Source organism: Bubalus bubalis, chromosome 4, assembly GCF_019923935.1.
Source record: "Bubalus bubalis isolate 160015118507 breed Murrah chromosome 4, NDDB_SH_1, whole genome shotgun sequence".
Lineage (NCBI taxonomy): Eukaryota > Metazoa > Chordata > Mammalia > Artiodactyla > Bovidae > Bubalus > Bubalus bubalis.
The window spans coordinates 139,115,961-139,130,726 of record NC_059160.1 but is presented as its reverse complement, the minus strand read 5'-3'; positions in this window follow the sequence as shown (position 1 = coordinate 139,130,726).

Below are 14,766 nucleotides of genomic sequence, written 5' to 3'. Positions count from 1 at the left end.
TAAATGACTACCAGTTTAAAACAAATATATATAGGTTAATATATATGAACCTCATGGTAAACAAAAGCCAAAAGCCTACAATAGATATACAAACAACAAAAGGAAAGAAACTCTTCAGTGTTTCATAACACTAGAGAAAAAACATTAAGCTACAAGGGAAGAGACTAAAAGAAGAAGAGAGAAGATCCTCAAAACAACCAGAAAACAAGAAACAAAATGGCAGTAAATACATGCCTATCAATAATTCTTTTAAATATAATTGGACTAAATGTTACAAACAAAAGACACAGATTGGCTGAAAGGATTTTTTTTTAAAGACTGACCTATATACCGCCTACTAAAGACTCACTTCATGGCTAAAGACACACAGAGACTGAAAGAGAGGGGATGGAAAAAGATATTCCATGCAAATGGAACTCAAAAGGAAGCTGGGGCAGCAGTAGTCATATCAGACAAAACAGACTTTAAAACAAAATCTTTGACACAAGACAAAGAAGGGCAGCCCGTGGATGTATGGCAACACCAATACAATATTGTAAAGTAATTAGCCTCCAATTAAAATAAATAAATTTATATTTTAAAAAAAAATTTTTTAATGATAAAGGGAAATTTGAAAAGAGGACAGAACAGTTGTAAACTTGCAAACATCTAACACAGGAACACCTAACTACAGCATATATTAATATTAATAGACATAAAGGAAGAAATTGACAGCAATACAATAATAGTAGTGGACATTAAGACTCCAACTTACTGATCTAGACAGATAATATAGAGAATCAGTGATCATAAATGAAAAGAGAGAGAAAAAAAAAAAGAGGAAATCTTGTGTGGTCAACTTGGCTACAAGTTGAATTGTTATTAGAAGAGATTTTTTAAATTGAGCTTTAATACCAATAGTCTGAGGTTTCCCAGGTGGCACTAGCGGTAAAGAACCCACCTGCCAATGCAGAAGACATAAGAGACGTGAGTTCTATCCCTGAGTTGGGAAGATCCCCTGGAGTAGGAATGGCAACCCACTCCAGTATTCTTGCCTGGAGAATCCCATGGACAGAGGAGCCTGATGGGCTACAGACCACAGGGTTGCACAGAGTCGGACACGACTGAACAACTTAGCACGTACACACACCAACAGTCTCCTTATATAAAACTAAACATTTTCTTCATCTGCTGAAAGAAAAAAGTTTTATTGGATTACTGGTCTGCTCTTGATAAGCAATTACGAAAGTTTTATATCCCCCTTTCTTTCTTTTGGATAATCGATTTGAAAAGCAAAGGTTTTTTGTATCTGATAAAAATAACTTACTGTGCTTCATGTTATCTTTATCACCAGGTCTTTACTTACTGAAATAAACCTGGCCTTCTCAAGATTAAGAGCTAAATTTTGTCCAGAACTATATAATCTTCTGTAGTTGCCCTTAAGATCTTTGTCAAAATGGTTAAATGAATAACTAAATATTGTTTCAGAGTAACCTATGATCCTATTTGACTGGTAATTTTAAAAACCTCTTTGATGTTTTTGACAAACTTTACAATATCAAAATCTAAAATAAAGTCCTTTTTTTTTTAACCTCAAACTAACTGAAATTTTTCAGAGGGCGCTTGGAACACTTCAAAAGATTTGTTCTCTCTCCTTATAAAAAAGAGAGATATACTAATTGCTGCTGCTGCTAAGTCGCTTCAGTCGTGTCCGACTCTGTGCAACCCTACTGACGGAAGCCCACCAGGCTTCCCTGTCCCTGGGATTCTCCAGGCAAGACCACCGGAGTGGGTTGCCATTTCCTTCTCCAATGCATGAAAGTGAAAAGCGAAAGGGAAGTCGCTCAGTTGTGTCCGACTCTTAGCGACCCCATGGACTGCAGCCTACCAGGCTCCTCCATCCATGGGATTGTCCAGGCAAGAGTACTGGAGTGGGGTGCCATTGCCTTCTCCAATTATACTAATTAGGCTTGTTTAAATCACTGCAGATGGTGATTGAAGCCATGAAATTAAAAGACGCTTACTTCTTTGTAGGAAAGTTATGACCAACCTAGACAGTATATTAAAAAGCAGAGACATTACTTTGCCAACAAAGGTCCATCTAGTCAAGGCTATGGTTTTTCCAGTGGTCATGTATGGATGTGAGAGTTGGACTGTGAAGAAAGCTGAGTGCTGAAGAATTGATGCTCTTTGAACTGTGGTGTTGGAGAAGACTCTTGAGAGTCCCTTGGACTGCAAGGAGATCCATTCTAAAGGAGATCAGTCCTGGGTGTTCATTGGAAGGACTGATACTGAGGCTGAAACTCCAATACTTTGGCCACCTCATGCAAAGAGTTGACTCTTTGGAAAAGACCCTGATGCTGGGAGGGATTGGGTGCAGGAGGAGAAGGGGATGACAGAGGATGAGATGGCTGGATGGCATCACTGACTCAATGGACGTGAGTCTGGGTGAACTCCGGGAGTTGGTGATGGACAGGGAGGCCTGGTGTGATGCGATTCATGGGGTCGCAAAGAGTCGGACATGACTGAGCAACTGAACTGAACTGATATACTAAATTACATGGGAAGCATTGTCAAATAAGTAATACAAAGCCTTCTTTATGTTGTGTTTTGTAGGTATATGTATTAAATGTTTCAGAAATTATGTGAAATTCCTAGAAATCAGTATATCCTAATATAATGTTATCAGCCATAATTCCATTTATTACCTTAAAATGTTATCACAATAACCAGATTTTCTTGTCAATCCCAGTATAATGAATGACTAACAATAACCATTTTTTTCTGTCTTTTGTCATTTAGAGACAGTATGATTTTACAAAAGTGTTTCTACAAAAATGCTTTACCTTCAAGAAGATTCTCAGCAAAGACTCTAGGAAACAGGTTTCTGATAAATTTAAGATTATAAAACTGAAAGAGGTAAAAACTTCCAAAAGTAACGTGGAAAAAAGCTAGATTCAAGGGGAACAAGTATTAATTACATGGGACTGAATGAACAGAAGAGAATGATTATAATTTTTATGACTTTTTATTGATGATTTTTAAATATTTATTTATTTGGCTGCCTTGGGTCTTACTTGCAGCACACCGGATCTTCATTGCATCATGTGGGATCTTTCAGAGACACATGGCCTCTCTAGTAGTGGAGAATGGGCTCAGTAGTTGTAGTTCTGGCTTGTAGGCTTAAATGCTCCATGGCATGTGGGATCTTAGTTCCTTGACCAGGAATCAAACCTATATCCCCTGCAATGCAAGGTGAATCTTAAATACTGAACCACCAGGGAAGTCCCTTATTTCTGATTCTTTAATCTTTCATTTTCCAGATTATAAGGAAAATTTTCTTCTTAAACTATGACTTACAATGATGAGGTAAATTATGCCTTTATCAGCAGAATTGAACCACTTCTCTTTTTCTCCCTACCTGATCCCTCTTGAATTCAAAAACTCTCAGTGGGTACCCTTGTTTGCATAAGTCCAATAAAATCTGTTCTTGTCAAAGTGAAGTCACTCAGTCGTGTCCAACTCTTTGCGACCCCATGGACTGTAGCCTACCAAGTTCCTCTGTCCATGGGATTTTCCAGGCAATAGTACTGGAGTGGATTGCCATTTCCTTCTTCAGAGGATCTTCCCGACCCAGGGATCGAACCCGGGTCTCCCGCATTGTAGACAGGCACTTTACTGTCTGAGCCACCAGGGAAGTCCTTGTAAGAAGACACAATTGAAAACATTGGTTGTACTGCGAAGGTTTTGACTGAAATGTCATATTTAAGAAGAAACATATACAGACTCAGATATGACCAGACAGCTTTAAGGAACTAAGATTGACTTTACGGAGCCAATAAATCCCTTGGAAGAACAGCCTGGCACCTCACTTTCAGGGTTCCCAGCAGCCTTACCAGGTGAAAAAGGAAGTTACTTCCTGGCATGTACAGGAATCTCAGAATACTTGGAGGACCTTGAGAAGGAGTTCACCCAAATCTATAGACATTGCAGGTGAGCATGATGGCACATAGTTGGTTTGGCTTGGCTTCCTTTCCTTGAGAGGCATTTAAAAGTTCAATCTGAGACACGTTATGGAAAGTTCCAGCAAAGCCAATTTAAAAGAGTCTGTATGATCAATCACTATTCTTGCTGCTGCTGCTGCTGCTGCTGCTGCTAAGTCGCTTCAGTCGTGTCTGACTCTGTGCGACCCCATAGACGGCAGCCCACCAGGCTCCCCATCCCTGGGATTCTCCAGGCAAGAACACTGGAGTGGGTTGCCATTTCCTTTTCCAATGCATGAGAGTGAAAAGTGAAAGTGAAGTCGCTCAGTCGTGTCCGACTGTTCGCGACCCCATGGACTACAGCCTACCAGGCTCCTCCATCCATGGGATTTTCCAGGCAAGAGTCCTGGAGTGGGGTGCCATTGCCTTCTCCAACTGCACTTATATAAATAACCAGGCCACGTTTAAGGAAACAGAACTCATTTTACAAACAAATTAGTCTTATTTTGGTTATCTCTGATAGAAATTTGGGTGACTGTAGAAAGAAAAATTCTCTCTCATTAGAAACTATAATACACCTTTGTGGATATAAAAATCTAGTGCTGTTAATTGTCTCTGAGTTTCTACCTCCAAACCAGACTAGATAGATACTGAACTATTCTACTTTCCTCCAATATTTGACTACAACTCTCCATACTAACATTTCCAATTTTTCTCCCATCCTCCTGAGTTGGAATCATTGAGAACTAAAATAGCCCTTTTTCTGAAGCCATGCAAGCTGAAAGTTGGAAACTTGATATAAACTTCAAAGAAATCAATACAACAGCCCATGTATGGACAATTTTGTGCCTATTGCTGTGTGGACCAATCAGAAAGATCACCAGAGACATTCAAATTACAAACCAGGAAAATCTATCAAATTGCCATGGCCTGCCCTCACTTCATCTAAAAATGCTTCAGCCAAACATCTAAAAATCTTCTTAATTGGCTGCCATCAGAACTTATAAACTGTGATTATGGTTTGCTCCAATCATTAATCATTTTCTTCTATTTCCATAGAAATGCCTCTTATTAAATACTGGCATACTTCCACCACATAGGTCTACCTTTGGGAGCCCACCTGCATCCTGCCTCCTGAAATGAGAAATAGCCTTTAACTGAACTAACCTAGTCTTAGGACTAAGAGACTGGTTAGAGATGTATGAAGCAATCCGCCAACACAAAACAGGTTCAAATCTACTTACTTCCCAGATGGCCCATGATGATAAATTTTTCCACAATATTACCTAAATCTTTGAACAGACTCCTAGGTTGCTGTTATTGCTGTTCAGTCGCTCAGTCGTGCCCGACTCTTTTGGACCCCATGGACTGTAGCATGCCAGGCTTCCTGTCCTTCACCATCTCCCAGAGTTCACTCAAACTCATGTCCATTGAGTCAATGATGCCATCCAACCATCTCATTCTCTGTCGACCCCTTCTTCTCCTGCCTTCAATCTTTCCCAGCATCAGGGTCTTTTCACATGAGTCGGCTTTTCGCATTAGGTGGCCAAAGTACTGGAGCTTCAGCTTCAACATCAGTCCTTCCAGTGACTATACAGGGTTGATTTCCTTTAGGATTGACTCATTTGCTCTCCTTGCTGTCCAAAGGACTCTCAAGCATCTTCTCCAGCACCACAGTTCAAAAGCATCATTTCTTTGGCGCTCAGCCTTTTCTATTGTGCAGTTCTCATATCCATACATGACTACTGGAAAAACCATAGCTTTGACTAGATGGATCTTTGTCTGCAAAGTAATTGTCTCTGCTTTTTAATATGCTATCTAGGTTTGTCATAGCTTTTCTTCCAAGGAGCAAGCATCTTGTAATTTCATGGCTGCAGTCACCATCTGCAGCAATTTTGAAGTCCAAGAAAATAAAGTCTGTCACTGTTTCCATTGTTTCCCCATCTATTTACCATGAAGTGGGACCAGATGCCATGATCTTAGTTTTCTGAATGTTGAGTTTTAAGCCAGCTTTTTCACTCTCCTCTTTTACCTTCATCAAGAGGCTCTTCAGTTTCTCTTCACTTTCTGCCATTAGGGTGGTATCATCTGCATATCTGAGGTTATTGATATTTCTCTCAGCAATTTTGATTTCGGTTTCTGAGTCATCCAGCCCAGCATTTTGCATGATGTACTCTGCATATAAGTTAAATAAGCAGGGTGACAATATACAGTTTTGACATATTCCTTTCCCAATTTCAACTAGTCCATTGTTCCATGTCCAGTTCTAACTGTTGCTTCTTGATCTGCATATGGATTTCTCAGGAGGCAGGTAAGATGGTCTGGTATTCCCATCTCTTTAAGAATTTTCCAGTTTTTTGTGATCTACACAGTCAAAGGGTTTAGTGTAGTCAATGAAGCAGAAGAAGATGTTTATTTGGAATTCTCTTGATTTTTCCTATGGTCCATTTGATGTTGGCAATTTGATCTCTGGTTCCTCTGCCTTTTCTAAATCCAGCTTGTACATCTGGAAGTTTCAGTTCACATACTGTAGTCTAGCTTGGAGGATTTTGAGCATTACCTTGCTAGCGTGTGAGATGAGTGAAATTGTGTGGTAGTTTGAACATTCTTTAGCATTGCCCTTCTTTTAGATTAGAATGAAAACTGACCTTTTCCAGTTCTAGGTACCTGAGATGACTGACTTAAGTTTCAGGGCTGGACCTTTTCAAGTTTGTGACAATGGGTACAAACTAGATTTCAAACTAAAAGTGAGTGTCTCTCAGTTGTGTCCGACTCTTTGCAACCCCATAGGCTATACAGTTCATGGGAATTCTCCAGATCAGAATACTGGAGTGGGTAGCCGTTCCTTTCTCCAGGGGATCTTCCCAACCGAGAGATTGAACCCAGGTCTCCCACATTGCAGGCCAATTCTTCACCAGCTAAGCCACCAGGGAAGCCCAAGGATTCTACAGTGGGTAGCCTATCCCTTCTCCAGTGGATCTTCCCGACCCAGGAATCGAACCAGCGTCTTCTGCATTGCCAGCGGATTCTTTACCAGCTAAACTACCATGGAATTCCAGATTTCAAACTATTGCTGGTATAATTATTATAGAATTTGCAAGTATACTCTTATGTAGATGTGTACTTTCAGGCTTACAACATGCCCTACTCCTGACTTTCAGCATATCAGCTACCCAGGTATTTCATGTCCTCATCATTGACTCTGATGCCTCAGCACCACAGGGTGGATTGTAGTGTAAATCCTGATTTTTTTTTTCTGTAATTTAAACACCTGATAAATTTTGATTGCCAAGACATCCATGTCAAAGAGGCATCCACTTCAAAGACAGCTATCTCAAATAAATGCATTGCTAGCCATAGGACAGATGAAGATCCTCCCTGTACTTAAGAGATCTCACCTTCTTTGTCTTAGAGATCTCAGTTGCTTTTGTTAACAGACCATTTAGGCTACTGTTTCTTTTTTTTTCCTCTCTCTCTTCCCATGCTTTAAATTTCCACTCTTTATGTTTTAAATTCACAAAAAGAGCGAGCCTGAGAAACCCTAGGCCCCCATCTTTGATGCCAATAAAAGCAGAACCAAGGCCCAGGCACTCTCCCTCTGCCCATAACCACACTGTGTGGCCCCAGGTGCGCCGTGTAATTTCCAGGTCTTGTAAGAAATAAACTTTTATTTTTTTTTTTCAATGCTCCCTGATGGTTATAGCTGAAGGGCATCTTGCAATCATAGTAAGAACCACAAGCGCTGATCCAAACACAACATTGGTTATTGATAGGCTGAGACCAGTATAAAACAAGGCTCATACTTAAAAGGATTCTTATTTCTAAGAAGCTTTGCCTTCACATTCTAAATACAGAAAAACAACCTGAAGTGATGATCTTCCATTTCCTAACTCTCATCCTTAATGAGAAATAAAACATCCTTTTTGCAAGATAGAGATCCCTGATAATCATGCTGTGTTTTGCTCTGATTAACCTTTGAAATAAGCATTTCTTTTCTTTTCCTTTTTTCTTTTTGTTTTTCTTATCTTTTGGTTGGTTGTTTGAAGTCAAGCCCTTCCTTAAAGGTCAGTGAGCATCAAACCTAATCTGACTTCTAATTACTTTTGTAAACATTTCAGAATGAATAAATGTCAATGTAATTAACCACCTAGCATATTATCTTCTACTCCCTTTACTAATAGGGCAAATAGCCAGCAAAGCAGCACTCCAGGCTCCTCTTAACACTTGTATTTGTGATGTGGGAATTATTTAATTGGATTCTATTCAAATCAGAGTTTCCCAAGCTTGATTGTCTAGCCACTCCCAGAATCACCTGAGTATTATAATTAAAATACAGATCTTGAAACCCTGGTCCTAGCAGTCTTTTCTTTTTTGCAGTGAAGCCTAGAATCTGCATTTGTTTTTCTTTTTATAACTTTTCCAAGTAATTCTGATGTAAAGCTCACTGATTTTGATCATTTTTCCCTTTGCATACAGTCATCACAGTGAGTTATCTCTATGCTCCTCCCTTAGTGATAGGGAAAGAATAAAGGGACAAAGTAGGTAATTAAATATTTAATTTCAGTAGGGGATTTTAAGTAGAGAAAAAAGCACAGGTTAATAATTACTCACAAAAGTAGGTTTACGTAACCACAAAACCAAGCAAGCTTGCTTAGTAACAAGACCATGCAACAGAAGCATGAGACATGCTCCCAAACAAGAAAACAACGGCGGAATGAAACAAACAGCCTGCCCGGTGAACTCAGTAAGTTAGTGATTCCTAAGACACACTCCTCTGCACATACTAACAAGAAAAATATAAAGAAAAGGCAACATTAACCTAAAACCTGAGATAATTACCATTTTTAGCATATGTTACTGCCTTTCTGCCTATTTCCACTGTGCCATGACAGTCCAGCTTGATGATGTAGGGACAAAAAAACTTCCCTGCCCAACATGGAGCAGGAACTGATGATGGAAGATATCTAATTAAGAATGAGGAAGAAGATGGTCTTTTTCCCCTCCCCACTTTTCTCTTGATTATAAAATGGTAGCCCACTAAGTTCTTGGGGCAAGGCACCCTCTGTCCCATATGCCTGTAAGCCTCCCAAACGTCCTATTCTAATAAATCACTTCTTACATATTGCTTTGCGTCTCAGTGAATTCTTTCTGCACTGAGACATAAAGAACCAGAGCTCCTCAGAGTTCCCCTGAAAAACACCTTGTGGTTTCACTAGTCCAACACCCCTTATCAGCATAAACATTTCTTCCTTTCGCAATATTGCTTCTTGCATCAAACTGATGCATACAGTCATCTCTCGGTATACACAGGGACTGGTTTCAGAATCACTACTAAAATTCACAGATGCTTAAGTCCTTATGTAAAATGGCATATTATTTACATATAACCTACATGTGAATGTGTGTGTGTCCAATTATTTGCTACCTTATGGACTGTAAGCTACCAGGCTCCTCTATCCATGGGATTTCCCAAGCAAGAATACTGGAGTGGTTGCCATTTCCTCCTCCAAAGGATCTTCCAGATCCAGGGATTGAACCTGCATCTCTTGCATCTCCTGCATTAGCAGGCAGATTCTTTACCACTTAGCCAGCTGGGAAGCCCTTAACTTACACACATCCTCCCACATACTTTTAAATCATCTTCAAATTACTTATATCTAATACAATGCAAATGCTATGGAAATCGTTACCAGTGCTTCTTGGAACTATGGAGTTGGTTAAGTATGATGTGGAACCCAAGGTTATGGACAAAGGTCTAGATGACTGTTTTTAAGTCCCTTCCAGCTTTGACTTTCTAGAAGTTTATGATTCACTGACAGAAACAGCAGAGTGAAAATTCAAGCTTTGAGTAAATTTGTCCTCAGCTTGGTTGGCAGTTCCATCCGGCTGTGTCAATGCTCTTCCATGTTCCATTGGTCAACAGTCACTGGGCCAGCACTTGCACTCCTATGACTGGAGGCTTCTGCAGACCTGGGGCCAATGTGGAAGGCTGGAGGGAGAAGCTGAAGCAAGGATGCAGGCGAGCTTGCAGGACCCAGACTAGAGGCTGTGGACCACAGGGCAGGCCAGTCAGCTTTTCAGACACTTCACTATCTCTCTGGGAGTAAGGAAGTAGGTGCAGAGAGAGAAGGAAACCCACAGTGCAGTGACTCTACCTCTGGTGTTTCTCACGTTGTTCCCAAAGCCTGTGCCAATCCTCAAAGCCCTGCTCAGAAGCCCCTTCCTCTCCTCCTTCCTTAGGCTTCCAACTCCCTTCATTTGCTACAGTTTTCATCTAAGCTACAGCATCTCCCACAGGGCACTTAGAAAAGCGAAGGGGTGGGCGTTTTTGGTCGTTACAGTGGGAATGTACTTGAACTTGGCTGGAGGAAGCAGGGAGGGAGGAGAAATGCCAAAAATCACACAGTGGGCAAGACAGTTCTTCACAGCAAAAAGACCATCCCACCCAAAATGCCATTAGCACACACACTGTGAAATGAGAATCACTTACAGTCTGAACCACACAATTTGCCCTTAATTATGGCTCTTTGTCAGGAGAATTTATTGCAGCATTGTTCAGGTAGCAAAAGCCTGGAAACAACCTAAAAGACCATTGATAAGGGGCTATTAAATAAAATGTGGTACATTCATACAAAGGAATTCCATTAGAGAGAATGAGGGAAATCAATATGTACTGATATAGCACAGTATCTGAGATCTATTATGAATTTTAAAAAGCAAACTGCAGAACAGCATTATAGTAGGTCTCATTTGATAAAAGGGAAGCTGATGCATGTACCTATATGTTTGTGTACAGAAAAAAAAAATCTGTCCAGAAAGTATGAAGAAACTGATTACAGGGAAAGACAACCACAGTGAGAAAGGCATGAGTGGAAGGCGCACTTACTTTTCACTATACATCCTTCAGCAAATTTTCACTGTGTGAGGGAGTTATTTCTGTTCATCAATGCCATCTAGTTCAGTACCATTGTGCACATACATTTTCTTTGCCTCTGCATCTACATTTTAAATTCCTTAGAGACAGAAATAATCCCCAGAGCACCTAGCATAGGTTGTTGTTCTTATTGTTTAGTCACTCAGTCATGTCCAACTCTTGCAATCCCAAAGACTATATATCCTGCCAGGCTCCTCTGCCCATGGGATTCCCCAGTCAAGAGTACTGGAGTGGGTTACCATTTCCTTCTCCAGGGGATCTTCCTGACCCAGGGATCAAACCCACGTCTTCTGCATTAGCAGGCAGATTCTTAACCACTGAGCCATCAGGGAAGCCCATGCAGATACTTAATATATTCTTCTTGGTTTATAGACTAATGGATTTCTGAAATAACTCAAGGAAGGAAATAATTTCCTTAAAAACCAAAACAGCTATCCAGAGGAAAGAACCCACTGGGAGCCTTCTCTAACCTGGGCTTTCAGGCCTGACCCTGGTGCAAATGGTTTTCAAGGATGGTGGACAGAGTGAGGCTGGGGGTTTTACCACCACAGGTCACCTCTTCTACGTGAGCTACTCCACAACTTAGAAACTCAGAGTCTCAGGAATGACAACTGAAATGTCCCACCTAAGCTGTGCCAAGAAAGATGCTGAGTACTTCGGTACAGTAACTCATTTGCCTCTTAACAATCCCCCTAGGCAAATGCTCTCACCTTCAGTTTTAGCTCAGGAAACTAAGACACAAAGGTTGTGACTTGCCCAAGACCATACAAAATTTTAAAGTGGGTCTTCTAATGTTCAGCACTCTTTCCTACACAAAGCTGTCAAACAGAAACCATCTGGCCTTTCTTTAAAATGACAGGCTGGCAGAGGTACATGTGGCTGGGTCAGGACCTCCACTCACAAACTTGGGGCCTGGAGCTAAATACGTGGCCTCCCTGAACTCCCTTCCCTACCAGCAAAAAAAAAAAAAGAAAACACTTACCTGAAAAGACAACTGGGGATAGAATGAAATGATATACTATATATAAGGTATAATGATTCATGTCAGACTCATGGTAGCTCAAGAAATGTTATTTTCCTTTATCTCTTCCTCCTTCCACACTACTAGAGTTGCCCTTTCAAAATCTAATTTAACAGAATGACATGCTCTATTCTAATGTGTTTATTTTGAAAGTGTCCAATACTATTTCTTGCACTGCAAAATTTAAGATATCAATGGACCCTCTTCATTCTTTAAAAGGTTATTGCAATTCAAACAGATTCTGTTCAGCTCTCATAAGGATTTTGACAGGGACATTCATCTGCACCAGTGGTTGGCCTAACAAGACAGGTCTGACTTGCCCCTTCCAGGGTGGAAAATAAATGGACAATTAACTGCTTTTGATCATGATACTGGTAGTGACGACAACAGTAATGAAACAAAACTTTCTTCCTAGACCTTAATCATTTTAATTTTTCTAAGTGGGAAGTACAATTTTGGCATGAAATGTTCATGTTATTACTCGTGTCATTACCTCTGTTTACTAAATTTAAATGAACAGAATGTTTCTAGTTGTACTAAAGCTCCAGACATTACTAGAACAAATGCATGTCTCTTTTTATCACATCCACAACAGATGAATTTCATCACAAAATCCTAAAATGGGAATGATTCTAATAAGGACATGGAGTTCAGCCATCCTTCATCTTTCAAGAAAAACTAAACAGAAATTATTTCAGGCCCACGGATTTTTAAAAACAACAACAACAAAATTGAGTACTTTGCCCATAGAAGGTCCTTTAGAAGTAGAAAAATCAAAATCTACTCCCTCAATCATTCAGTTCAAAAATTCTCAGTTCAGGCTTCTCAAATGCCCAGGGTCATGTCCTGTCTCTCAGATATCCTGATTTAATTGGTTGTAGGTAGGATACTGAGAATCTGTATTTTTTAGCCTCAAGTGATTGTAACAGGCAGCCAGAGTCAAGAATCACTGATCTATCCCTAATAGTTTTAATATCTTTATTGAGATAAAATCCACACTCCATAAAATTCACGCATTTAACATGAATGCTTTAAAGTGAATGCCACAATGGTATTCAGTGTATTCACAGAGTTGTAAAACAATCACCACAATCTAATTTTAGAATATGTTCACCACTCACAAAAGACAACCGTATCCATCAGCAGTCACTCCCAATTCCCCACGCCCAGCCATAGGCAACCATTGTCCTATTTTCTGTCTCTATAAGTTTGACTATTCTAAGTACATCATATAAGTGGAATCATCCAATATTTGTCCTTCTGTGTCTGGTTTATTTCCCTTAGCATAATATTTTCAAGCTTCATTCAGTTACATACAGCATGTGTCAGTATTTCATTCTTTTTATGCCAGAATAATATCCCATTATGTGGCTACACCAGATTTTGTTTATCCATTCATTAGCTGATAGACACTTGGATTATTTCTACTTCTTAGCTATTATGAGTATCCCTAATAGTTAAAAACACTTGTAAAATATCTATGTTTAAAGTAATATAAAGCATGTATGCAGCAGTTTGAATGCATTTCTTGGGAAGAGGACACCATTCCCATCCGGGGCGTCTTTTAACCACACCTTCTTCTTTTTCAGATAGCAGCACCAAACATTTACTAGACTTGTTGGAACTTAAATTTTTGATTATTTTCCTCAGCCTTCCATTCATGACACTTATATCAACGAACCAAACACATTCTTTTTTTAAACTAGAGTATGGCTTCACCTAGTTGGCTGATTATTTTCTCCTGACTCTAAGCAGAATTTTTCCATTCAACACTTTAGCACCCATTTTAACAGTTTTAGGATTTCCAAGTTGTTCATTTCAGCAGCACCACCACCACCTCCAAGAACTCTCCAACTGCGTTGTGAATTCAAATCCATGTTGTTTCCCCCCAGCAAATTGCATATGAAGATTTCTCCATAAAAATGAAAAGAACTGTCACATTTGAGTGCTTAGTTTTAAGCACTGCACTTTAGGCTTCCCTGGTAACTCTGTCGGTAAAGAGTCTGCCTGCAATGCAGGAGACCTGGGTTCAATTCCTGGGTCAGGAAGATCCCCTGGAGAAGGAAACGGCAACCCACTTCAGTATTCTTGCCTGGAGAATTCCCTTGACAGAGGAGCCTGGTGGGCTACAGTCCATGGGGTCACAAAGAGTTGGACACCACTGAGTGATTAACTTTCACTTTCTTTCACACTTCACATAGATGACCACCTTGTGAAATAGGCATTATTTTCCCTGCTTTACAGATGAGAAAACTGGAATTTGGAGAGCTTACGCAATGTATTCAAGCACACACAGTAGGTAAATGACAAACACAAGGTGGGTGGTGGTAGTGGTTTAGTGGCTAAGTCTTGTCCGACTCTCAAGAGCCCATGAACTGTGGCCTATCAGGTTCCTCTGTCCATGAGATATCCCAGGCAAGAATCCTGGAGTGGGTGGCCATTTCCTTCTCCAAGGGGATCTTCCCAACCCAGAGATGGAGCCCCAGTCTCCTCATTGCAGGTAGATTCTTTACCAACGGAGTTACCAGGGAAGCCCTTGACAGACACAGGTTTCCGCCAAAATCAATCTCCATCTTTTTATTATACTTCCTCTTCTATTTATATAATCATGAATTAATAAATAATTGTGCCATAGCTGTGGTAGGAGCTAACCTAGGCCTGTAGAAAAGAGAATGAGGCAAAACAAGACTATGCCTGCCTTCATGAGATTTACCATCTAGTAGAGGATGTTGCTGTGCTTCAGTCGCTGAGTCATGTCTGACTCTTGGCGACCCCATGGACTGCAGCACACCAGACTTCCCAGGCTAGAGGAGAGAGATACTAACACAGTTATATAATTACATACTGTG